The following is a 26,227-nucleotide window of genomic DNA, read 5'->3' on the forward strand; positions in this document are numbered from 1 at the left end:
CGGACACAAAATCCACTTCTGTCCCCCTCCTCTTGCTCTATTTCCCAGTAGCCTAATTATTGAAAGTAAGAAACTGTGCCTGTCTACTGCGTCTCTCCCAGAAATCTCCCAGTAGCTCCAGATCTGCCTCTTGTCCTGTGCTGTATAATATAGGGAGACAGAAAGTGAGCGAGCTAGGAGCTGCAACTTCAACAGGCAAGAGAGGAGAGGAGACTTTGATGCAGGAGGTCAATGGTGAAAAGTGACTTGAAGCGGGAGGTCAACGAGAGCTGTCTTTCAGGCTATGGATGGGAGGGAGCATGAGAGGAGCAGGAGGAGGAGGAGGAGGAGGAGGGTGGGACAGGGAGAAGAGGGAGGAGACACAGAGCAGCATCCCTATCCTTTTCTTTAGAGCACGCTGCTAGCAGTAAAAGGAGGTGAATGCTTCCCTAATTGTCATTCCTGCCTGCTTCCAAGCAACAAAGGGAGCCTCAGAGGTAAGATTTCTTTTTCTCCCCTCCCACCTTCTCCCCTTTCAGAATTCTTTTCCACTTTGCAAATCTTAAGGAAGGAAAGGAAAAGCAAGAGTCACTAAGTGGAAGGTAGGAACCACTCAGAATACCCAGGAAGGAGAGAAGGTTGAATTCCAGTCCCTTGAACAGAACTGGGGGTGGGTGGGCAGGGGGGAGGGAGATAGAGACATGAGCAGAAGCCATGTAAGAAGGGAGGGAGGCGTCCAGGTCAGAAACCAGCATCAAAAGAGGGTAGGGTTAGTATCTGAAGCACTGCTCCAGAGAGAGAAAGAAAAGGCTATTGCTATCCAGTGATTTCGGACCCACAGAAGGAAAATGAGTATCTTAGCTGTATGGTAGAACCTTGACTTTTACAATGGGTTTTGTTTGCTCATGTTGTGTTGCTATATATTTAGTGTAAGCTCTTTGGGGCAGAGAGCCAGTGTTTCTGGATGCCTGTGCACAATTTTTGTGTGTGTGTAGATCTTATACTCTGCAACCTAGAAAGAATAAGGGGTGGGGGGAGAGATTGTAAAATGAACTAGACGAACCTTTCTTGTCTTACAAAGTGGTCCTTGCAGTTTTATTGATGAAATTGAAGTGCGTAACCTGGGGCATAGGGAACCTGGAACGTAAATCTATGTTCCCTTTTGTAATGTTTTTCTTTTTCTTTGAATGAACTGAGTTCTCCTCTCTCAGCCCAGATTCCAACCTGCCCCCATCCCCCTCCTGAAACAAAACTTTAAGGAAATGGTGGGGAAATCAAACCTTCCAAGGTAATTGAGCGCAGTAAAGTGGTAAACGGCTGCTGAGTTTTAGGGAGCAGATTGCTGGAGACCCTGCGCTGAGTAGCTTTGGGTGTAGATAAAGGGGCTGATTCTTTCCACTCCACCCCCCACTTTTGTGTTTTTTTGTTATAAAGGAGAAGGAAATCCACAGCAACTGCTGTTAATGCGTGTGTGTAATTAGTGTCAGATTGGATGTTGGTCTATTTCACTGTCACTCCTTTCCATTCATCTGTGAACATTCCTAGAATAGGGAAACCACTTAATTTGTGACAAGTCCACGCTCACACACCCAGACTTTTACATTTCTTGATTGCATTAATATTAACTGCAGTGTATAACTGCACTACCCCTTTGGACTTTTGCGCCCCCCCTCATTTCTATGAAACCAATGGGAGTTTTGAATGCATGTGGGGCAAGAGCAAATCCTCTATCTTACAACTAAGGCAAGGCACTCTTACTCTTTGTTTACTCAGAGTTAATAGAGGTGTGTGTGTGTGGGAGTTTCTCTGACACCCTCCCCTGGCTTGAGCTTTGTAATCAGTGCAAGAAATTCAAGGGCATTCTCAGAATCCTGATTTATTTTCCTGACTCCCATTCTAACTTGCTTTACTTAGAATCATGCATATTGTTTTAATAATAAAACAGAGTGAGAAACAGAGAATGGAATAATTTAAGATATCCTTCAACAGTTAACAATGCGGTTTTCTGTTACTTTTCTGCTTTCATACAGAGTGTTCCATGAACACAGACACAGAAAAAGCTCACATTGAGAGTATCCTGGTTTGTACAGTCGTTCAGTTGTAATACTGCCTTGCAGTCAGGTCAGGATAAAGGGAGCTCCATTAATGAAGGCTGAATCCTCAGTCTTATTGCCATTGTCCTATTGTTTCAAGGTGCCTGCTTGTAATTATTTATTACACGTGATGGTATAAGCCTTATTTTATAAGGAAAGTTGGGCTAAGAGGTGCTGACAGATTGAAGCTGAGTATTATGACTAAACAGAGATTTAGATTTAGATATGTCCGGCCCAAAACTGATAGTAAACTACTTTGGCTCACATTGGAAGTGCATTTAGATTGGACATTTTATCATTATTGTTTAAATCCAAACACTCCAACTTAAGGCTGTATTCACATTTGAGTCTAGCACTGTACTGAGTCTGTACTGTTTTATTGTTGTTAGCCGCCCTGAGCCCGGCTTCGGCTGGGGAGGGCGGGATATAAATAAAATTTATTATTATTATTATTATTATTATTATTATTATTATTATAGCATTCTTGCATCAGATGGGCACAATTCACTGTTGTTGGTTTCCTATAAGCTCTTATTTTTGTTTTATTATGTGATTCTGTATTTAGACATACAGGCTTAAAAATAAAGTATCTGCAGTCCGCTTGATGCTTTAAAATACTTTTTATCATTTTATTTTTTACAATAAGGACCATTTCTACTGTATTAGTGTTTGTGATACTACATGTTCTTTGCTTTTATGCAATTATGCACTAAGTGGCATTCAAACAGCAGTACCTTGTTCTAAAATGAAGACAGATGCACTTTAAGAAAAATTACCATCTAAAATTATAAAAGCAAACAGAAGAATAGAACCTGACTGAGCCACTTTTTAGTGATTAAAAACTCTCTGAAGGGAAAATCTATTCTCCTGATGGAAATAAGAGCTAACAGAGAAACATTTCCCTAGTCATGGTTTCTGTAATGTAGGTGTAGAGGCAGAAAATGTCCTACTTTGTATCTAGGGATGGGGTGAAAATTGATTCATTTCACAATTAAAGGTGAGTCTACCTAATTTGCACTTTCTGAAGTAATACTTGTGAAACATAGCCATCCTTTGAAATTTGCAAATCTCTGAATTTTGCAATGCAGTTCTCTAGCTAAGTAAGGTGTACAAAAATGTACATGCCAGGGTAAAATGTGCATAAATTGGCAAAAACTAGTGAAAATCGCGTACAAAGATGTGTTATATTGGAGGGAAATGCTTTGCAAAAATGTGTATATTAGTCAAACATGCAGATATTAGGAGAAATTCACAGCAAAATACTGATGAATTTTCATGAGGACCATAAAAGAAGTTGCAAATTGATGTAGAAATGTGGAGAACTGTGTGGAGATTAGAAAATGAGAAACAGAAAAACAAAATGGACAGGTCCACCCATCCGTATCTGTGCTGCCCCCAACTAATCTAATTTACATAAATAAAAAGGGGTGCATAGAGCAAGGTTGTATTCACAGATCTTAAGGCCTTTCTATGTTATGTAGGGGCTTAGGGCCGGCTCACTTATGAGGCAAGGTGAGGCTACTGCCTCAGGCGGCAGGATGCACGGGGCAGCAGATCCTGATGTAGATCTTTATTCCTCTCTTGTTCCTGGTGTAGGTCTTCACTCACACCTACCTCCCTGGCTGGAGAGGGGACGCCATTTTGTGGTTCATCTCAGGTGCCAAAATGTTATGGGCCGGCCCTGCAGGGACTATACTGCAATTCTGTGCACGCTTATCTGCAGGTGTGTCCTTTTAAGTCAGTGGAACTTAGTAGCAGATGACTACACCATAAAAGATATTAACCGGCACCTTGAATTAGGCTCACAGGCTAATAGCTAGAAAGTACAGAAGGCTCATATGTGGAATGATATGGCCCATATCGCCCATTTTAAACTGATTTCTCAAACCACTTGACTTATTGAGAGAACTTGGAAATTCTGATGGTTTTCATTAGTCCTCAACTAAGAAACCACTTGCTGCCATGCTATTATCCAGTCAATGGCTTCAAGAGGCAAGTAAAATTAATGTCCAGTATTGTTACATTTCAAAAGTTGTGCTTCTAAAACAGACAAAATACCTTTGAATCCGGGAGCCCAATTCACCAGGACATTTCTCTGTGCAATCCCCATAGTGTGAATGAAACTTACACAAGGTGTTATTCTTCAGTTCATTTCAGTAGGGCTTACATAAGAGAAACTCTGAGTGGATCTTTCCTTTCATTTTTGATCAGCTGTTCAGTTTTCTCCTTAGCATATGATTGGCTATACCAGCTTTTCATTAAGGAACATTATTCTGAAAACATGCTTTTTGAATGGTAGTGTAGAATTAATCGTATGCCCTTTCCCACTGTTTCTTCCTTGAGATTACAGGCCGCTTCAGACATCCTTTCTATTGGGCATTCATGATTATTTGTGCTCATGGTTTTATGATCTCCTTTGTGCCTCCAAAATTTTTGGAGTGGACTTATAGTATTTTTAAAATTTTCTAAGTTTGGTTCCTCTGTTTCATTTTTTGTTGGATTGGTTTTGGTTAAATGTTCATTGGGGTTGGAGGTTACTTTAATTTGGGCACAACTGTAAACTATTATTATTGTTGTTGTTGTTATTGGTTTTTATTGATTTATTGGTTTATTTGTAGCTTGTGTAAGATATCTTGTTTTTTAATGTTTGATGTTTGTTGTGTTTTATATGTTGTAAGCTACCCAGAGTGGATGGGAAAACTCAGCCAGATGGGCAGGATATAAATGTAAAAAAAAATATTATTATTTAGTACATGCCCTGTAACTTCCTACTGAAATCCTATAACCTTTTATACCACAAATGTTCTGGGTTTGTTTTTTGGTCCTTCTTTTACTGCACTGTGGTGCAGGAGTGCCCCTCTAGATGGCAATAATGAGGTAACTTTGTGGAAGCCGAACAACTAATAAAGCGAAATGACTTGTAATTTCACCAGTGCTCCTCCACCACTGGAGTGAGCCTGCTATAGTCTGTTAGTTGATACTCAGCTTCCACTATCAGTGTGGTGTAAAAGAAAGCAAAATACTCAAACACAACACGATAAACAGTCAAAGTGCAATCGGAGGAAAATGAAAGCATATTAACAGTGTGTTGCTATGATGTAAAGCAGGGGTCAGCAACCTTTTTCAGCCGTGGGCCGGTCCACCGTCCCTCAGACCATGTGGTGAGCTGGATTATATTTGGGGGTGGGGGAATGAGCGAAGTCCTGTGCCCCACAAATAACCCAGAGATGCATTTTAAATAAAAGCACACATTCTACTCATGTAAAAGCATGCTGATTCACGGACCGTCTGTGGGCCGGATTGAGAAGGCGATTGGGCTGCATCTGGCCCATGGGCCTTAGGTTGCCTACCCCTGACGTAAAGCCTACTGGTTTCAGTGGGGCTTCCTTCCAGGTCATAGTGTTTAGAATTTCATCCCCTGGTCCTTATCTTACACAAGGTTCCTATTTAAAAAAAATATGGTGGTGTTACAACCCAACAAATCAGGAGACTTGTGACACTTTAAAGACTAGCATATTTATTGTAGCAAGCCTTTTTTTTAGCGAAAGGGCCTGTTGCATTGGTTGAACTGGACTATGAGGTCATAAAAGCTTATGCCACAGTAATTTTTTTTGTTCTGAAGGTGCCACAAGATTCTTTGCTTCTTTCGTTCTGCAACAGTGGAACCCTCTGATGACTTGTTTCTTCATATGCACATTTGTCTTCAAGATGCCACAAGCCTTTATTTGTTGGGTTTGCTGCAGCGGATTAAAGTGGTTGCTCTTCAAGAATTTAGTGTGCCCAAAGTATAGAAATACTTCCAAACCAGCGGTGTTGGTGAGATGAGCAAAAACAGTGATTGGGGCTACAACGAAGGGGTTAAAAGAGCTGTCTTCATAGCCTGGGAAGGAAACAGGCAGGAACCCAGGGCTCAGTAATATGTGCTTAATCCTTGGGGCTTAAGTGTGCATAACTTTGCAATGGATTGAAGCCATTGTCTTCAAGAAACTCTAAATCTTTGTCAATCCAAAGATGTGAAGTGATTTAGTCCAAAGGCTTCTAAACCACAGAGAAGCTCTAAAATATGCCCCCTTTCCTTTTGACCTGGAAGAGCATTCTTTCAAACACAAGACTGTGGTTGGCCAGTATTATTTGTACAGGCTGGCATTCAGTAAATAGTCAGCTTAAAGTAATGCCAGATCATTGGAGAAATATACAGGAATGAAGTAACCGTCTGCACAGAGTGGCTATCTACTCTCAATGCCAGCATATGGCTGAATGGCGGCAGTACCTTATGACCATTGCTGATTGCGTATTCTAACTTTATTTATGTGTACGCAAACTCAAAATTGCCCACTTGCTAAGACAAAAGGTGATTTAAGTTAAACTCATGGGAAGCAATGCAGCCAATTTAAAACTGACTAGGGGGAAATCTAGTCTGCATGGGTCCAAGATCTGGGAATCTGGAGAAAAGTTCACAGATTGTAGCACTGCTTTGAACGAGAATGAAGTCCTGAATTTGCAGACGTAGTGTAATGGCTTGTCCACACAGCCCTACAAAGAGCTCCCCCAACTGCAGTTTTGTTTTGTTTGCACAATCCTCTATAAGCTCTGGAGTGTTATAACCACTGCCTGCAGGGCAGGAGATCAGGATGGGATTGCTACTTCGCACTGTCATTTTCACTTCCACATTTCACAGGCATATAAATAAACAACGGGAGAGGGAGTTTAGATGGTGAGAGACCAGAAGCTTCTTGGAACTGGATATAGGGAGGCAGTTCCTTGTGGGTAAAATACTTAACGTTTTAAAAACAGTTTTGATAAACATAACTTAGCTGGTATTAAAGACCTCAGGGATTAAGTCACATACAGTATATCCAAAAGTAGAAGACACATGCTGGGAGTGCAGAGGTGCAAGAGCAGATATTTGAGAGGGTTTGTGTGACTATTAAAGCCTATTAGGATGGCAGGATATAGCTGGACAGTAGGATTTAGTTGGATATAGTTTGACAGTAGGGATGTGGGTGGTGCTGTGGTCTAAACCACTGAGTCTCTTGGGCTTGCCGATCAGTAGGTTGGCGGTTCAAATCCACGCAACGGTGGTGAGCTCATGTTGCTCTGTCCCAGCTCCTATCAACCTAACAGTTCAAAAGCATACCAGCGCAAGTAGATAAATAGGTACCATTGCGGCAGGAAGGTAAATGGCGTTTCCATGTGCTCTGGCACTCGTCACGGTGTCCCGTTGCACCAGATTTAGTCATGCTGACCACATGACCTGGAAAGCTGTCTGTGGACAAACACTGGCTCCCTTGGCCTGAAAAGCGAGATGAGCACCGCACCCCATAGTCACCTTTGACTGGATCTTTACCTTACTTTTATCTTAGTTGGACAGTATAGTTATTTTATTTGGCAATATCTAGACCAGAGTGTTTGAAGAGAGAGAGGGGAATAATTATCCACCTGCTAAAAGTGGCCAGAATGGTGGTTAACCAAAAATGGAAATAGAAGGGTCCTCCATCATTGAGGGATTTGATGATAAAGATTTGAGATGCAGCTGTAGCATACATGCTAAAACTCACAAATATTATTAGAATCAGAGAAGGAGAACAAAAGCTTTATTGAAAAGTGTTCAGTCATCATTTTGTATTGGAACAACAAGGTACAGGATGAAATCAGCAATATAAATTGTTGGGAGTTCAGTATTATTGAAATGTAAACTGAAATAAGAACCCAATATCAAAATAGCATATACTTTTTTTGTTTTGTCTGTTTAACAAAGTTTCTGTGTTTCTGTTGATTTTGGGCTGTATTCAACGAACTCATTGTACTAGGGGGAGGCAGCACAAAAATTTCCACTAGTGCCCACCTCAGATCTGTGCCAGTGGGTCAGGATAACCCCCAGAACAGCACACAGGCAGAGAGAGGAGATCGTTTTGTTGGGCAAACACAAATGCTTGTGCTGATGGAACAATCTCATAAGCACATTGTTGAATGCAACCCTTTGTATTTTAGGGGTCTTGGTGGTGGTAATAATAATAATAATAATAATAATATCTAAAGGACACAACTTGGGTGTTCCCCAGGGCTGCCAGAAAGGCATCCGGTGGAGCACCAAGTTGTGGGGAGGTGGTTAGAGAGGGTCTGATCCATGCGCTGCAGATTGCAGATTCTGCAGCAGAGGTCCAATTTTTAATATTTTATAAAAATCGGATACTTGGGTGAGAAAAAAGCCCAGAGTGAGAGGTATTGCTGAGCCCAGCAGACTTCAGGTGGCCCAGTGAGAAATTATAGGAATGACTCAATGGTAGGTTATATGCTTTCCATGCATAGTAATCCAAGAAGAGTTTGGATTTGATATCCCGATTTATCACTACCCGAAGGAGTCTCAAAGCGGCTAACATTCTCCTTTCCCTTCCTCCCCCACAACAAACACTCTGTGAGGTGAGTGGGGCTGAGAGACTTCAGAGAAGTGTGACTAGCCGAAGGTCACCCAGCAGCTGCATGTGGAGGAGCGGAGACCCGAACCCGGTTCACCAGATTACGAGTGTACTGCTCTTAACCACACTGGCCAACCCACTCTCTCCAGTTAAATAATTTCAAGTAGTAGAGCTTAGAGAGACTTCTGCTTGAACCACTGGAGAGCTGCTATAAACTCATGACCTTGACTTGTTTTCTGGGGTTTTTAATCTCTATGGAAAATGTTTCAGAATTGCTATATTACCCACAACTCCTTAATCCAGTTCTAGGAATGGAAATGGACCAGCCTGTTGTAATTTAGCAAAACCATTCTGCTTCTTACAGTTACCTCATGTCCTTTGCTAAAATAAGCAGAACATCTCCCAGTATTTTCGAACTCCAAACTTGTTTTTGTTTGTTATTATGTCATTTATTTTTGTGTACTGTTTATATTGTAAGCCACCCGTAGACCTTCAGATGAAGGGCGGTATAGAAGTTTAATTAATAATAATAATAATAATAAATCTCAGATGTTACCACATGGGGGTGCATTCGATTAAATTATCACTGAACCAGGAGAAGAGATTCAATTGTGATGACTTTACCATGCTGAAATCTAAAGTGTGTGTGTGTGTGTGTGTGTGTGATTTATTTATTTATTAAAAATGCTACAATATAATACAAAAATCTCCACACAGTTTACATAAAACCCCCCCAAAATATAACAAATTAACAGCCAAACAGTTGTGTATCACAAACAAAACTCACCAGTATACAAAACCAAAAGAAATGTAAAATTAAGAATCCAAGAAAACTTGGGCAAATATATGTATTTCTAAGAGGCTTTTAGAGGTCATTACTGTCTCTGCCTTACACATTACCCTAGGAAGGGAGGGCATTCCAGGAGGTGGGTGTTATCACTGAAAAAGGCCTCTTCCCTTTTGTAACTAAGCTACAAGTCACTGGTTGATAAACTACCAGCAGGGCTTCCTTGGAATTTATTGAAACTCATCTTAGTCTGCACGGGAGAAGGCAGTTTGCTACGAGTTGCTGGTATTTAACACTTAAAAAAAAATGAAGAACTTTGGAGATGCAAACTTTATGAACTGCAGAGTTAAAGCATAAAGCCATAAAATGGAATAAATGAGGAATTGAGTAACTCTTGTCCTTATTGTCCCCCAAAACCATATTAGACCAATGAACAGGATCTCTCATGTTTTTGTTTTTTTGAAAAAAATATGTATACCAACTACGAGATCGGGATTCAGATCAGGACTATTTTATTGGCTAACCATTTCCATATGTGCTATTTTCCTTACTGAGCATCTCTCCCTAGACCGCAGCTGCTGTTTTCCTGAATCTCAGTCTCTCCAGATTCTGGTAACTTGGGTGGAAGGGATGGCAGACTCTTTTTTGTTTTTTTTATAGCAGGGCCAGGGAATCTGCAGCCTTCTGGATGTTGCTGGACTCCAACTCCCATCATCCCCAGCCAGCATTGTCAGGAATGATGAGAGCTGTAGTCTAGCAACATCCCTGATTTCGACAAGGAGCTGAAAGCAGCTTGCATGAGCTGATACCATTTTAACTATGCAACAACCACGTGAAATAGCTCAGGCTGCATTTTAGGGCCTAGTCCAAGGTCAGCAGAGGAGCCAAGGGGAGATTTGAACTCAGGTCTCTCTGCTCCAAGTTCAAACACACGCCCCAGCATACCACACTGCCTCTCAGAGTCAAGTTTAATTGGATCTTCCTCTCCTTTTGTCTCCCCAAGACATCCTTCAGGGAGAGTCCTGAAGAGCCATAGTCCAGTTCCTCGTCACCTAAGTCTCTTCTCAAGACTAGCTGTGGCCCCCGCCCCAACCTCAGATTTATAAATAGGAGTGGTCAGTTGTCACAGATGGGAAACCGCAACAATGTTTTCGGGGGGAAATGACTGGAATTCCTTTCAGCCCCCACCTCATGGGTCAGCATGCCTTCCTCCCCAAGGCTATCGCTCTGGTAATTTATCCTCTGAGGATTACACGACAGCTGCAGATATTATTCTCATCTTTGAGGACCCCCCCCCACGGATGAATTAAAGCAGCTGTATGGAGCAATCGAGAAATGCATCCCAGGAAGTTAGAATGCATAATGTGAGTATGGCGATGGTGGTCTCTCGCAGAGAAGAAAGACATAATGAATGCATGTGTCAGTGAGAAAGAAATCCTGCATAAATTAGAAACTCTTAAACCAAGCATCCATCAATGGTTTACTATGTGTCCAAAACAGGTTCTCTCCCTTGTAGGAAGGAAGGTGCATTTTGAGTCTTGAGGAGTACATTAAAAGAGAATGGCATGATGGGAAAAGTAAAGTAACCATTTGCTGAATAGCTGAATTTGGAAAGAATTTTTGACACGGCTGACAACTCTTCCAATGAGATCTTTGTGAGGGAGAGCAAAGGTCAGGCTATGGGACCCTTTGGGATATCAAAAGGTGCTGAGAAGAATAGCTGGGAGTTGCAGCAGCCCAGAGAGTCCTCTTTTGTTTTCATTGGTCAGTCGCTGAGGATGATGCCTGTGGACATCAAAGCAACAGCGAAACACTGTTATCTAACTCCATCCTTTGCCCGCCCCCCCCGCCATGTAATTGGCCAGGGTGGGGGTGGGGGGAGAAGAAACAATGGTGGGGGAAGCTGTGAAAGTATTGTGTGCTCGATAAAGAACAGATAAAGAACATTTGTATCAGCCAGCAAAACTACCTCCGCATTTGTGAAAATAGAAGCTGGGGGAACAGCGTATAGCTTTTGTGGCATTCAGTGACCAGAGTTTTCAGAAAAAGCAAAGGTTCTCCATTTGTAAATGGTTTAGCAGAGGTCTGCACCAGTCCAGTGAAGGTGGCATGCTGCGAAGGCACCGCACAGCTATATCCCACACCACCCCACACTTTGCATTTCAACTATGTATTTATTTTAAACTAGTCAGGAATTACGGGACTGATCTGAAGGTAGTTTGGCTCTCGCTCAAGAGCTAACAGCTATTGCAAGCTGCATTTCCTCATACTCTACTCCCTTCCCTGAGGCCAAAAATGCCTCTTTCAGGTCACAGATACAGATGGTGCTGCTCTGACCCAGTGATATTAAAGTTGGGTTTGGCCTGGGAATCCTCTGATAGATCTTTCAAGTTGTTGCCTCAAGCACAGTTACTTTTGGCAATGTGATTATCATGAGTTGCACTGTTTGCTGGCAGCATGGCACTGCAAAAATGCAATGTTATGCTAGTGTTGTCAGTAGTGTAAAAATGATGGGGGGGGGGGTTTCACCATCTTCTGTCCAAGATATGGCTCATCTCTCAGCTTTGTGAGGTATTGCCCCAGGTGTTGCCAAACTTTGGGGGGCCCGTGGGCACATTCAGGAACTTGAAAGAGAGCCATGAGCACCACCCCAGCTTCCCTCACCTGGGACACCCTGACCTCATCCACATTCTGCAAGGCAGATAGAAAGATTGACAGCATGTGCACACATGCCAGTACACACACAAACACCTGCATGCTCTTCTTTTCTGTGGGAAGTGAGTAAAAGTCAGATCCAGCAAAATTAATTCATCCTATTGATTTTGCTATTGGGTCTCCCCAAAGCACCATCTAATTCAAGCTTACATTGGTAGACTGCACAGTGGATCTGGTACTTGCCAGCACCATGAAAGCATTAACCCAAGGTACAGATCCTCATAGATCCTCATGGTTTTTTTGTTTTTTTACATAGGATAACAACAAAAGCCTCAACAAATTGCGGAACATATCTGTGGACAGATGATTTTGTGGTGGATTTGATGGAGTCCCTTGTAAAAATAAGGAGGATCTATAAGGAACTGTGCCTCAATTCCATGTTCAGGTATGAAAGGTTGCTAACTTTGGTATTCTGATGATGATTTCATCTTTGTTGCCTTTCATTATATGTGATGGATTTGAAATATTGTACTTGGCACAAAAAACCTGCAGTGTAAAACTGCAGTTCATTCACCATGAATGAATAGTTAATCATTAAAGATAAACGTAAGGCACTTAATCTTTAACGCAGCCTCAAACTAGGCTCAAACTATAGCAGGTCGGCACTTATTCATGGAATGATTTTCTTTTGGCGCCTGCTCTGTAATCACCCCCTTCAGACTGTATTTTCTTGCTGTGTTCGGTACTAGAACTCTCTGGCCAGTTCTGCTGCTAATGGACAACACAAGGTGCTGAGCTGTGGTCTGTGAGGCAACAAGTTGTGCTGTACATGCTGTCTCTCCAGAATGCTGTTTCGTTCTTTCCTCTGTTTATGTAATTTTTATCCTCTCTCTTTCATTCTCTCTCTCTCTCTCTCTCTCTCTCTCTCTCTCCCTCCCCCCCCCCCCGTTTAAAGCTCATTTCTTATACCCATGAGGCTGTTCTTCCCTAACATGTCTCTCGGTTGCTAAAAAGGCTTCCCTAGGAAGCAGCAGTGAATTTGGAGGACTTATAGTGGATTTTTTGCTTAATTAATGAAGAGAGGTTCTGGCCTTGGGGCCTCTGGTTATTTTCAGAACCCAAGAACTAAGGTTACATTTAACACCATGCATTTTAATCACTATGGCACCACTTTCAAAAGTCACAGCTCCCCCAGAACATTCTGGAAACCCCTATCCCCTCCTAGAACTACAATTCTCAGAGTGATTTAGCAATCCCTTATCACAGGGAACTTTGGGAATGGCAGCTCTATGAGGGGAATGGAGGGGGGACTCGTAACAACTCTCAACACCCATAGTGGCAGCCCTGTATCAGGAAATTTTTAATGTCAGATGTTTTACCATTTTTTATATATGCTGTAAGCCACCCAGAGTAGCTGGGGAAACCCAGCCAGATGGGTAGGGCATAAATAATAAAAGTATTATTATTATTATCATCATCACTATTATTACTACTGCTGCTACTACTACAGCTCCCATATTTCTTTGGGGAGAAAGTCATGACCCTTTAAAGTAGTATCAGTGCTTTAAATGCATGGTGTGGATGTTATCTCCTGCTCTCGAGAATAAGACTTGAACCATTGGCTTCACGTTACGAGAAAGGAGATTCTGACTAAATATCAGGAAAAACTTTCTGACAGTAAGAGCTGTTTGACAGTGGAACAGTCTGCCTCAGGAGGTTGTGGACTCTCCTTCCTTGCAGGTTTTTAAGCAGAGGTTGGATGGCCATCTGTCATGGATGCTTTAGCTGAGATTCCTGCATTGCAGGGGGTTGGACTAGATGTTCCTTGGGGTCCCTTCCAACTCTACAGTTCTATGACTATATGTGGCCTAAGACAATAGGCACTTTTGGTAGGCAGAACATAAAGAAAAAGCAACCTCCAGCATGTTGCTTAGGGCTCAGGGAACACAATAGCTGCTTACCGTCCTTCCTGGTGAGTGGCAGTCTGGCCCCATGAGGTGCCTCCTTTCCCTCCTGGATGCGCCGTGCCATCTTTGCTTGTTCCCCATCCCCCTCGGTCACTGTGGAGGCTCACAAGTTCCCGCCAAACCCATCCATTCAAATTGGTCAATCCGTGGCGGCCGGGGGGAGGGGGAGGCATGACGAGCAGACCTGAGGGAGGCAGGCCCCCCCCCTCCATCTTTTTAGCCTGGCCGGCTCCTGAGCCCAGCATCCAGTCGGCTGGGAGCGTACAATTCAAGTAGTTAGTCCCAGTCCCTTGCCAGACTGCACGTAATTCATTCAACACGCTGTGCTGTTCACACATTTTCACCCATGGCTGCCACACTATACAAAAGCTGGCTAACCTCTTAGTGGTACATGTGGAATGTTAAACCATCACAATCACCTTAAACCTTTAAAGCAGGGCTGTCACCCAGCTGAAGTACTTCTGGTTCACTGGTGACTGGCGAGAGAACTATGCACTCCAACTCCCATCAGCCTCATCCAGCAAGGATGGTTGTCAGGGACAGTGGGAATTACAGTCCTGCAACATCTGCAAGGCCCCGGGTTTCCCACCACTGTCTCAATTCATTAACCGTATGGATCTAATTAAATTAGCCAATTGTGTTTGTGAGTGAAAACAATAGCTCAGAAGAAAACAGCATGCTTTCTTTTGCTTTCACAACACGAGCAAGCCATCCTTTCTTTTTAAAAAGATAAATGCTAAGGCTACAATCCTCTATGCACTTACCTAGGAGTAAGATCCACTGAATGCAGTGGGACTTACTTCTGAGTAAGCACACATACAATTGTGCTGTAAAATTTCCATCTCTGTTTTGTTTAGAAGAGATGCTGCACATAAATTAAAATGGACATGTTGGCGCTTCGATTAATTAAAATTAGCATGTTGCTGCCTGCTGCTGCAGCTTCAAAACCTTAATATTCACATTGAATGTAATTGCTAGGAGTGCCTGTTGGAGTGGGGGGTGGTTTTGTCCAGTGGAGAGATATAGGAGACTTGGATGCAGGAGAATTGGTATCAAATCTCAGTCTTGGGCTCCTTTCTGGCTTTGGGCAAATCGCAGATTCTCTTTCAGCCTTAGTTAAGAAACTGCATATCCTATTACAGGGGTTCCCAAACAGTTGTCCATTGACCACCAGTAGTTTGTAAGCTTCATTCAGGTGATCCACAACATGTCTGTGGATTTGACGCTGAAGGTGAGAGATGGGACACTGGTCACATTAAATATTGTACCTATTATTAATTCTATTCTTGTTGCTTCTTTTATTTCTTATGTTGTGTTCTGCCATTTGGATTCTGTGGAATTATAATTGCTGCAACAGGCAGGAAACTCATTAAGGGGGTCCATCAAGACCCTCTGTCAATTAGCTTTCGGACCCAATTCAAAGTGCTGGTTTTGACATATAAAGCCTTAAACAGCTCAGGACCACAATACCTGCCTTCGCCAGTGTAAACCATCCCATACTCTGCGTTCATCATAGAAGCATAGAGTTGCAAGGGACCCTGAGGATCATCGACACTCTGCAATGCAGGAATATGCACCTGTCCCATATGGGGATTGAACCTGCAACCTTGGTGTTCTCAGCAACATGATCTAACCAACTGAGCTGTTCAGTGCTCTAATCATCTGAGGCCCTTCTTCGTGTGTCCCCTCCTTGTGAAGTCCAGAGGGTGCCAACACGTGCATGAGCCTTTTCTGTGGTGGCCCCCCGTTTGTGCAATGCCCCAGGGAAGTTCTCCTGGTGCCTTCATTATATATTTTTAGGCACCAGGCAAAAACATTCCTTTTCAACCAGGCCTCTGGCTTATTAATATTCCACAGCCTTTTAAATGTGTCTGTGGGAAGGGGGTGGGTCTTGTTTTGCTGTTTTGTTTTTCTTAAAAACTAATCTATTGCTTTAAAATCAAAAATTACACAACAAAAGCTTGAAAAAAGAAAAAAAGAAAAGAAAAAAACAAAAGAAGCACAATACACCTCTTACAAACAAAAAAACCCAATAGAACAATACATCACAAATTTACAAAAATGTTCCATCAACTTCCGACTTCCTTGATATGGGTTCTTTGTTTTCTTAATTACTTGCCTCTATTTTTCAATAAACTTTATCCTTATTAAATCTTGTTTGACTTCATTATACCTTAATCAGTTCCGAGAGTTATTCGAAGCATTCTAAAGTTTTTATATGGGGACACTGTTCTTTTAAATATTTTCTATAGATTTCCCATCCCCTTTTGAACTTTTGGGTTGAAGGATCTCTGATCTTTTCCTTGCCATTCCTCTTTTGATGGAGTTTTATCTCCTTTCCATCCCTTGGCAATCAGCGTCCTCGCTGCCGTTGAATACAAAAAGATCCTTCTTTTCTCCCTTGGGATGTTTGATGCCATTATGCCTAATAGGAAGGCTTCAAGTTTTTTTATTAAACTTTATTTTGAACAGTTTTTTTTAATTCATTGTGTATAAGTTCCCAAAAGCTCTTCATTCTTTTGCAACCCCACCCACCTGTATTTTAGTCTGTGAACTGCCCAGAGATCTGACGATGAAGGTTGGCATATAAATCTAATAAATAAAATAAATTATTTTCAAGTGGTCCTTGTGGAGGTGGGGGAGTTTGGGAACTTTGGTTCCAAGTACAGGGGCAGAATAACATGCAGTACGGTCTGCCATGATCATGCATAAAATAAGGGCTGTGGTCTCACTTTTAGAGCCTTTGGCACATGCTGGTGAGAGAGTCCAGTCCTTCCTAAACTACCCTCTTAACCTCTCCTCTCAAGTTATTCTCTGCAGCCAATCTTACTTCTGAGGAGAAAAGGGACTTGGTGAGAGCAGACTGCAAGAAGGGTAGCCACAGGCAGGGGAAGATTTAGCGAACCCCATCTGTTTGCTCTTTTGGCTCTAAAATTAGGTTATCCCCAGTGCTATTTTTCTATAAAAAGAGGTGTTTGGATCTCACCATGAACACCTCCCTTGTTCTCTTATAATGGCAATGGTGCCCACCTATGAGGTGCCAGAACTTTCTGGTGAGTTCCGGCTGGAAAAAACCCACCCTGCTTTACATGCGATTTGGGCAGATCAGCTGCTGTCATGTCTAAATTTGCCCTTAGCTCAGTCTCACACTTGATGGGTGGCCTTAGGCTAGCCAGTAACCTGCAGCTTCCCGCTCATTCTAACTATCAGACAATTTACCCTTGTGGCAAGAGTTAAGCTAATTTTCCAGGGTCATTATAAAAATTGCTGTCTATGTGAAACACAGCATTGATACTGAGCTTTTTGGTCCCACCCCAGGGTATTATTTAGGGATGAGACATTTTGTGGGTTAAGTTTTTTGTTGTTTTTTTTGCCTTGGATGATTTTTGTGTATGTATTCATCAGAAGTTTAATAAATAGGTTGGCAACCTCAGGCATACCTCAAAACCCACAGCCAGTTTTCTAAACCATTACAGGTCAAGAAGTCCTTTCCACAAACAGAACGGTATGTCCTTTACCATTTTTACAAAAATATATTTATCCTGTGGGGTTGTTGGTTGGTGTTTTCTCCCTCCCCACCCCAAGTTTAAATCTTATTTCTTTCTGTTCTTTTTTGGGGGGGAGGGGGATGATTCAGGGTGGAGAATGAATCACGAGGCTTCTCAACCACTGGGGCTTTATGTAGTATCCTGGGGCACTAGGCTCTACAGCTCTAGCTGTTTATGCCCTACCTCCCTAGAAGATGGTCTCTCCCCCTGTATCCTGTTGTGGCATGACCAAGAATGCCACACAAGTGCTAACTTTCTACCACAAAGCCACACACACACACACACACACATCCCAACACAGAGAGGGAGAGAATCTCAGCGACCTCTCATGACTACGGAAGGGTGTAGTTCTGGAGAAATGAACGTCTAGTCCCATCTTGTTCCACAGTTGGGGTCCAGGGCCACTAGCTACAACAGATACCAAACTTGCTTGTACGTTATGTACGTCAGAAAACTGGCATTTAAGCGGATGCACTATGTGTCACACTTGGAAAGCAAATGACTGAGCGTTAGGCCTGCTTGCTTGGTGCTTCTTCTTATAAGATAATTAAATAGGTTCACGAAGGATAAGTCTATCATTGGTTGTGTTCTTCCTACACAGTTGGGAATTGTCGGTGCTATTGCACTCATGTCCCGCATGTGAACTTCCCAAGGCCAACTGGCTAAAGTTGTGAGGTAAAATTCAACTTCTTCACTGCCCACTGTGAGAACGGGATGCTGGACTGACCCAGCAGACTTTTACCTTCTTATGGTATTGTGTTGATTTGAAAGGATTTGAAATTATGACACTAAATTTTGCTTCACCGAAAGGCTGGACTTTTAGTGATTTTTTTTTAAAGCAATGGGGAAAATGCATTGTAAAGTGTGGGGTAATTCTTGCTTCAGTGCAGTGTCATCTAACCTCCCCACTTACATTGACAAAGAAAAAGAAATGTGTGTGTTGCAAGGGGGTGGGGGTGGGGAAGCAGGGAAAAACTAGGGAAGGAACATAAGTAACTAAGTTCCAGACTGGATCAGTCACCAATGGGGGTTTCCCTTGAAATGCAAACAGCAGCTTCACGGGTCTTGGAAGGGGAATACACTGGTACCTCGGGTTACATACACTTCAGGTTACATACGCTTCAGGTTACAGACTCCATTAACCCAGAAATAGTACCTCGGGTTAAGAACTTTGCTTCAGGATGAGAACAGAAATCGTTCTCCGGCGGCGGCACAGCAGCAGGAGGCCCCATTAGCTAAAGTGGTGCTTCAGGTTAAGAATGGACCTCCGGAACGAATTAAGTACTTAACCCGAGGTAGCACTGTATGGCAAGGAGAGCACAAACTCCCCAGCCAATCCTCTAGATGCTCAGGCTTCCCTGGGGGTAAACCACACACACACATTAATTACAGTCATGCAATTAACGTCATGTTTTCTTTGGCCCCAAGGGCAATTTGTTAGTCATTGTAAACAGGGAAGGGCATAGCTCCATGGTAGAGAAAATTGACATTTATTTTTTTTGCACCCTTTTGCACAGGTGTTGGGTATGGAAAAAAGGAATGTGTCAGATAATTGGAATGTATGTCCACTGAAAAGATGTTAGACTATTGATTTGTGGGTAGTGTAAGCTGCTGGTGGTGTGAGCTTACATCCCACCTTTTTGCAAATTTACGGGCTTCTTCAGATGTATATTGGGGTCTGTTGTCAGATATTAATTCATCACAAATGCCATGCCTTGACAGTACTATCTTTGGGTGGGTTATTATAGCTCCGGTTGAGGTGTTTTTCAATTCTGTTACTTCAAATCGACTTTAAGATTGCTATGTTTTCCTTCCAATTCAAATAAATCTGTAACCAGTTGCTGCCAGGCTCTGCTGGGTACCTCCCTAGTTATCATGTGTTCCTTTTTGTGTTTTTGATGTTTTGCACAAGTGTTACAGGTTCCAACCATCTCCTCTTTTTGTACATTAGGTCAGTAGAAGGTGTGCCTTGGCCTTCATTTTCACAATACCATCTCAAGGTCTTCTTCATGTTCCAGTATCTCTGGACACATTGCCTTTGAGGTCACAATCTTTTACCCTTTCAGAATCAGACCATTTTCTACTGTTAGCTCTATCTTATCATTTCAGAAATACAGTAGACCACCCCACACTTATGGTTTCTTTAAGGCAGACAATATCCTGCCTCTCTCTGCTTTGTGCCTAGTTTCTTCCAGTTTGTTTGTGATTGCAGTGAGGTCTTTCAATAGCATGTACACCTGCTCTTCTAAGTCTTTTTTCTCTTTGGCATTTCTGTGGGTGGCATTTCTCTTAAAGGGGCCACATGCCAGATATTTAATTGATAATGCATATGTTACAAATAGTATATTTCTGGAACATTTGTGCTCCTCTGACATGGTAACCCTCAGGACTGCAAACTCATACATTTAAAGCACCCTGCTCCCAAGAATCCTGGGAACTGTGCTTTACCCGCCATGGAGCTACAATTTCCCATACTCTTAGAAAACTACAGTTCCCAGGATTCTATGGGAGCAGGGAATATGCTTTAAATGTAAGGTGTTTATGCAGTATTTCAAGAGTTGAACCTGACAAAAAGTCAGCAGGGCACTGCATCATATGTTTCCTTCTTTGTTTCCTGAAAATTGTCCAAGGGAAATTGGAGTTCTTGTACAAGTGTTCCAAAGTTGTTTTTGTCGCTGTTTCTGATTGCATCCCACCCAGCCCCATAAAACAGTGCACTTGGCACATTCGAACAATAAACAAACATTCAATTGCACGGAAGACCTTTGGTTTGAAACAACAGACTGGAGACAAATAAAGTGGCTTGTTATATTTGATACTTGATAACATGCTGATAACATGCTGTAGCTTAACATTATGTGCCTGATCAAAATTTATTCTGACCTGAACCTAGACATTCATTTGGAACTAATTTCTGTTGGCTTCCCATAAATGTGCTAGCATGCAGCCTTAATATATTAATACAGCAGATCACAGTGCCAGCAACCATGGAAAAGCTTGTCAGTACAAGGTCCACAACTTCATGACTACATAGTTATGATTCAGTGTTTGCTTGAATTGCAAATAAAAGTAGTTTTGAATATACTTCTTTCCCCACTGGAACCTCTGGGGTTAGGGTTGTGATTTAGCACAGAATTCTGTGCTCTATGTATGAACCAATCAGCCAAATTTTGTTGAATTATCCAAGCTATATAATTTATTCATCATCACTTATTTGAATGTCGGGAGGGGCATACATTCAAGGGACCTTGAAGCTGCCTATATATTGTTAAGTACATGGGCAGCAAACTGAGCAGGAAGACATGACACCTGATCACAATTTCCCCCATTAGAGTGCATTGTATTTCTACTTAAATTATGGCACTGTTTCTTCCACATATGTAGAAATCAGCAGATGCATTTTTATGCAAATCTACATCACATTGGGTCTTCATATTTTCTGGAGAAGCATAAAGAACCATCTTAACCAAAAGCTGCTTTGAGGATATTTTTCTTTCTTTCTTCCTCTCCCACCCTAGCTATGATATCTTTTTATCTTGTGATATTAGAGTCAGGACCTGGGACCTTCTATGAAGCAGGTCCTCTAGTACTGATGCTGATTATTCTTCTCCTAACTGTGGGGATGGGAAAGGTAGAAGCATCAAAACCTGGACTGATCCCAAAACAGCATTAAGGCAGTTCACCATCCCAGGAGAAAACCAAAACCTAAAAAAATCCTGGCCGTCCTGAAGTTGCCAGAACCCACCTATCAGCTCCATGTCCACCACCAGAAGTGATGCTGGACTCAGGTTCTAGGCAGCTAACAGCAGTTGCTAGCACATGCTCCTATGTTCTCCCAAGGAGAAGAGGGTTTGGAACTGGGTAGAAAGGGTGAAATGAATCTGGAATCTTTCTCAGCAGAGCCAACCCAGGCTGTAACCATATTATGGCCTGTGCTAATTAATTGGGCAATTTTTCATTGCTTAGAAAGGCTTTGCTCGATACGTGGTACAGGTGACTTGGTGAAAGGTGGTCATCCTAATACTAGTGATGATTTGAAATTACTTGTGTATTAGATAGCGTTATTGATGCTCTTTGGAAAGTTTCCAGTCCCAAATCAGTTGATGTGGTTTGTACAAGGAATGCATGGGGCAACCCAGCCAAATGGGTAGGGTATTATTATTATTATTATTATTATTATTATTATCCACTAGCCTCACTCCCAACTTCCTGTGGTCATTAGAACTTCTGAGCAGAGCATGCAAATTGTATGGGTATAGGCTTATCCTGCTATACTCTAGTTCACCAGATGCCAATCATATGTCTCAATATGAAAACAAGCTCTGCTTTCCTGGCAAAGGCTGCATCATTTGTAAAATAATCTGTCTGTTTAATAATGCATTCTATTGAAAAGGAATGGGAGGATTTGCTTAGGCATGATTCATCACCGTCTGTTACAATAATTATAAGGTTTTTTTTTCTTGCTTCCCCGGTCAAAATGACCTTATTTTTATAGGTTTTTTTCAGTGCTTGTATGCTTTGCTTTAGGGTTTTGAAAATAAGTTTAGCAACAGAGAGACACCTAATTCATTTGCAAGAGGCACTAATAGCCTGTCTTGTTTTCTACCACATTTCTGTTTGCCATGGTGCCAGAACAGAAACTTTTGTACAACTAAGTTTGATAGGTGACGCAACTGCAAGTCCAACTCACATTTTGATTGCTCACTGAAATTTCCCATCATTTATGAGTGGGGTGCAAAGTGGGGGCTGTGATTCATAATAATAATTATTAGCATTTATGTCACTCTTAGAGCAGGAGGCAGGAACCTGTGGCCCTGCAAATGTTCCTGGATTCCAACTCACACCAACTCCAGTGAAATCCTGTACATGTCTACTAAGAAACAAACACCTGGGACTTAAAGTAAAGGGTAAAGGGACCCCTGACCATTAGGTCCAGTCGTGATCGACTCTGGGGTTGCGGCGCTCATCTTGCTTTATTGGCCGAGGGAGCCAGCGTACAGCTTCCAGGTCATGTGGCCAGCATGACTAAGCCGCTTCTGGCAAACCAGAGCAGTGCACAGAAACGCCGTTTACCTTCCCTCCGGAGCGGTACCTATTTATCTACTTGCACTTTGACGTGCTTTCGAACTGCTAGGTGGGCAGGAGCTGGGGCCGAACAACGGGAGCTCACCCTGTCGTGGGGATTGTTGTAAAATTTGCCTAGTTAATATATGCATTTTTAATCCCTAACCATTGGACAAGCTTATGACTAGCAATGAGTGGATGCCAATTGCATATACAATATTAGGCAAACCTGACAGTCTCAAAGTTGAAATTTGTGTATTTTGTGTGTTTTTTATCTTTTGATTTTTGTGTTGTGAACTGCCCTGAGATCTACGGATGGAGGGTGGTATACAAATTTAAATAACAACAGCAGCAGCAGCAGCAACAACAACATCATCTTTAATTTTCTACAAGTATCCCAGTAAAAATGTCTAAATAACACAACATTTCAATCCTGTTAGGGCTGCAAAGTACTGTAATTTGCATAAGAATATTTTCTGGAAAACCTACATAACTAGAAACAGCACGAAGAAACTTGCATATATATTTTTAGACAATAGACTACCCCAAGCCAAATTCCAGTGTATGTCAGAGTAGTAAAATATCCCAAAGCAAATTCATGCATGTGATGTTAGAAGGACTTTAAAAACTGTCTCTTTGGATTAGTTTTTGTTTGAAAAACTCCATCAGACTTTTTTTTTTACCTCAATACTTTCTATTGGTTGTGACAAAAAAGCACTTCAGTAGCAAAAATATTGGGATATTTTGTGTCCAAGCAGTTTCGCTTATATGATAGAAAGAAAACGATAAATAAAAAGTGGCTGAAATTGGAGGACATTGTTTATTATTGCACAGGTGGCAGTGTCCCAGAAGGACTATGTTAATAGGTCAACTTGTGTGTAAATTTTGCAATGAAAGGTGCACCTGGAGTTGAATTTTGTCCCAAGCTACCAGCCACATCTGTTACAGGGGGGTACACTATTTTTAAAAACAATTCATTACTACTACTACTACCATTATGAAAACTGCCTATAATTACCAATCAAAATTCCAAATTAGTAACTACATTTATTTTGTTTATTTAAGCAACACATTGATATACAGCCTTCGTAACTGCTTATCCCAGGTGGCTTACAAAAGCAACAAAGAATGCAAATAATAATTAAAACAATAAAATTGGTAGCAAAAATAAAATCCATTGGAACAGCAGAGCGACAAAGTCCCTTCGTAGTGTTTAAAATATACTTTTCCTTACAGTGCTTAATATCCAGTTCATTAAAATCCCCGTAATTACGAACAGAAGGTGTAGCCGCCTCTAGGAACATTGTCGTGTGTGGGTTGGCCGCTTCACTCAGACTATGAGCTCAGCTTAGTTCAGGAAGAGAGCAGTTACAGAAGGCATTTGTGGTATGAAAAGTGATGGCATTTCTACAGGAAGTAACGGTTTCCTTGGTAACCTCTAGGTTAGATTACTGCAAAATGTTATATGTGGGGCTGCCTCTGAAGATGATTTGAAAACTTTAGCTGGTGCAGAATTCAGCAGCCTGCTTGTTCAATGGGACAAGAAGTTTTGAGCATATAACACCAAAACTGGCCCTGCTGCACTGGCTGCTAATTAGTTTCTGGGCCCAATTCAAAGTCCTGGTTTTGATCTGGAAAGCCATAAACAGCTCAGGACCGCAATCCCTCAAGGAGCACCTCTCCCCATATGAACCGACTTGGAGCCTGCTATAATCATCTGAGGCCCTTCTTTGTGTTCCCCCTCCACAAGAGGCTGGGAGGGTGGCAACATAAGAACGAGCCTTTTCTGTGGTGGCTCCCTGTGTGTGGAATGTTTTCCCCAGGGAGGCTTGCCTGGCGCCTTCATTGCATACCTTTGGGTGCCAGGTAAAAACACCCCTCTTCTCCCAGGCCTTTGGAAAATCAAACTGGCCTTTTAAACTGGGGTGTGTGTCTCTGTGTGTGTTTTTGTTTTACTATTTTGTTTGTTTTGCACGCTGTGCATTTTTGTGCTTTTTATACTGGAAACCGCCCTATGATCCTCGGATGAAGGGTGGTACATAAATTTAATAAAGCAAATAAGGTTTTTCTTTTATGTGAGTGTCAGGTCTGGTTCTTCCATGTGCACATCCCCAGGTAAGGTGTAAGAAAGCTTCCTAGGTTCTCTCACACCAGATACCTTGGGTTCATATATCAGATCCACACGTCAGCTGGCTCGGGAGCCCTTTCCTTCCATGTTATAAGAAGAGAGCACTTTAAACAAACACTCGCATCAATGAAGTTTTAGTTTTTTGAAACCGTACAGTGCAAAGTCCAGCCCTCTGCCTTCCAAAAGGGAACAGCGGCTGTGTTGGGGAGGGGGGTGGGGGGGAGAGATGTTGACGTTAATAGTACCTCAGACTGACAGACTGGTAAGTACTTGACTGGGAGCAACATGACCTAGCAAAACACTTCAGTGTTAATAAGACATTAGGGGGGGGTGGATGCTTCCATTTATCATCTAGCCCATCGGACCCACAAGATTCTGGAACAGCTTGCTGGGTTATGGTGTAGCCCTTATTTTGTTTCCGTCGTGGCCACAGAACATAACAGAGATAGCTTTGAATCCTTCCTCTGTTCTGCTGTCACAGAAGAATGTTCGTGTCATGATGACCTGACCAAGTGTTCAGTTGCACACACACTGCACTGTTTCCAGAGGGTTACTCAGTCAGGCTGACAGGCTCCCTCTTCTGAATCAAAGGGAGGCAAACTCCAGCAGAGCTGGAGTTGGCAGCTATCAGCCACCTTTGCAAGTGCTCTGGCAGTGCTCAGTTCACGATGATTCAAATCACGAGGCTGACTTAGGGACATAATTTTGGGAGCCTGAACACCTCAGCTGTGTAAGGTATAGTGGTGTTGTTTTTTTTTATGTTGGGAACATTTGCTTATTTCTTCCTCTTGTGTCACTGAGATTCCCCCCCCCCCCCCAGGTGAGATTTATTGTGAAGAGCTATGTTATCTAGCCCTGGTGTGGGCTGACTCCCAATTTTCTGTGGCCTCTCTTTTTTCCTTTACTCGGATCCCTGTGGTCCAACAGTGTGTTCTAAAATCACAAAGTAAGAGAGTGCCTAATTGGTATTTCTCAGTGGTTGTACATAACTGCTTTATTTTAAGTGGTCCTGAATGGGCACTCTTGACTTGAGAATATAAGTGCTTGTCACTTAAACCAAGGACTATGTAGTTCTACATTATTTTCAGGAATCCCAGCTACCAGCAAGCTTTAGGTAGTCTACTGAGGAAAAGTCCTATAGTCTACCTGCGGATACCTCTGCCCATCCTTAACTTAATTACAAGGGCTATTGAAGTTCATAATTCCATCATCTTTTTTTTCAGAATTACGATTATACTCATGCTTCTGCCTTGTTATAATGGCACATTGTTTCAAATATTCTTTCCTATAACATCTCTTTAACCGTTGCTCGCAAAAGTATTACTTGCATTCTAGCTCTGCTTCATGTCATAGGAAAGAAACACAGGCTTTTCAAAGGACAGAATGCTTGAGGGGAATTTTCATTTCACGATACACATGTTCAGAAAGTAATGCCTTGATTGGATTTTATTTACTTTTTATAAGCTCCTTCCTTTTGCAACAATTTTCTGGAGTTAGATTTGTATGAGACGAGATGAAAGCTGACATAGAGGAAATTGTTTCTAAACCCCAACTTTGTCCTTGTACAATTTTGGTTTCAGGTTTCCAAAA

The 26,227-nt window shown here is 42.1% G+C and overlaps 1 protein-coding gene across 4 annotated transcripts in view; it reads left to right on the forward strand.

The window, feature by feature from the left end:
* GREB1 (growth regulating estrogen receptor binding 1) overlaps positions 1 to 26,227 on the forward strand; it is a 97,374-nt gene that overhangs the window by 8,338 nt on the left and 62,809 nt on the right. Inside the window, exons 4-5 of one of the 4 annotated variants that reach the window (XM_080997894.1) lie at positions 519 to 581; positions 10,792 to 12,375. The gene's annotated coding sequence lies outside the window, so the exon portion shown is untranslated. Of the gene's footprint in view, positions 1 to 380; positions 477 to 518; positions 582 to 10,791; positions 12,376 to 25,187; positions 25,373 to 26,227 lie in introns of those variants that run through there. The other 3 variants (XM_080997890.1, XM_080997891.1, XM_080997892.1) reach the window with 3 other exon arrangements.

The sequence above is a fragment of the Podarcis pityusensis genome (assembly GCF_964106645.2).
Source record: "Podarcis pityusensis genome assembly, chromosome: 3".
NCBI classification, from domain to species: domain Eukaryota; kingdom Metazoa; phylum Chordata; class Lepidosauria; order Squamata; family Lacertidae; genus Podarcis; species Podarcis pityusensis.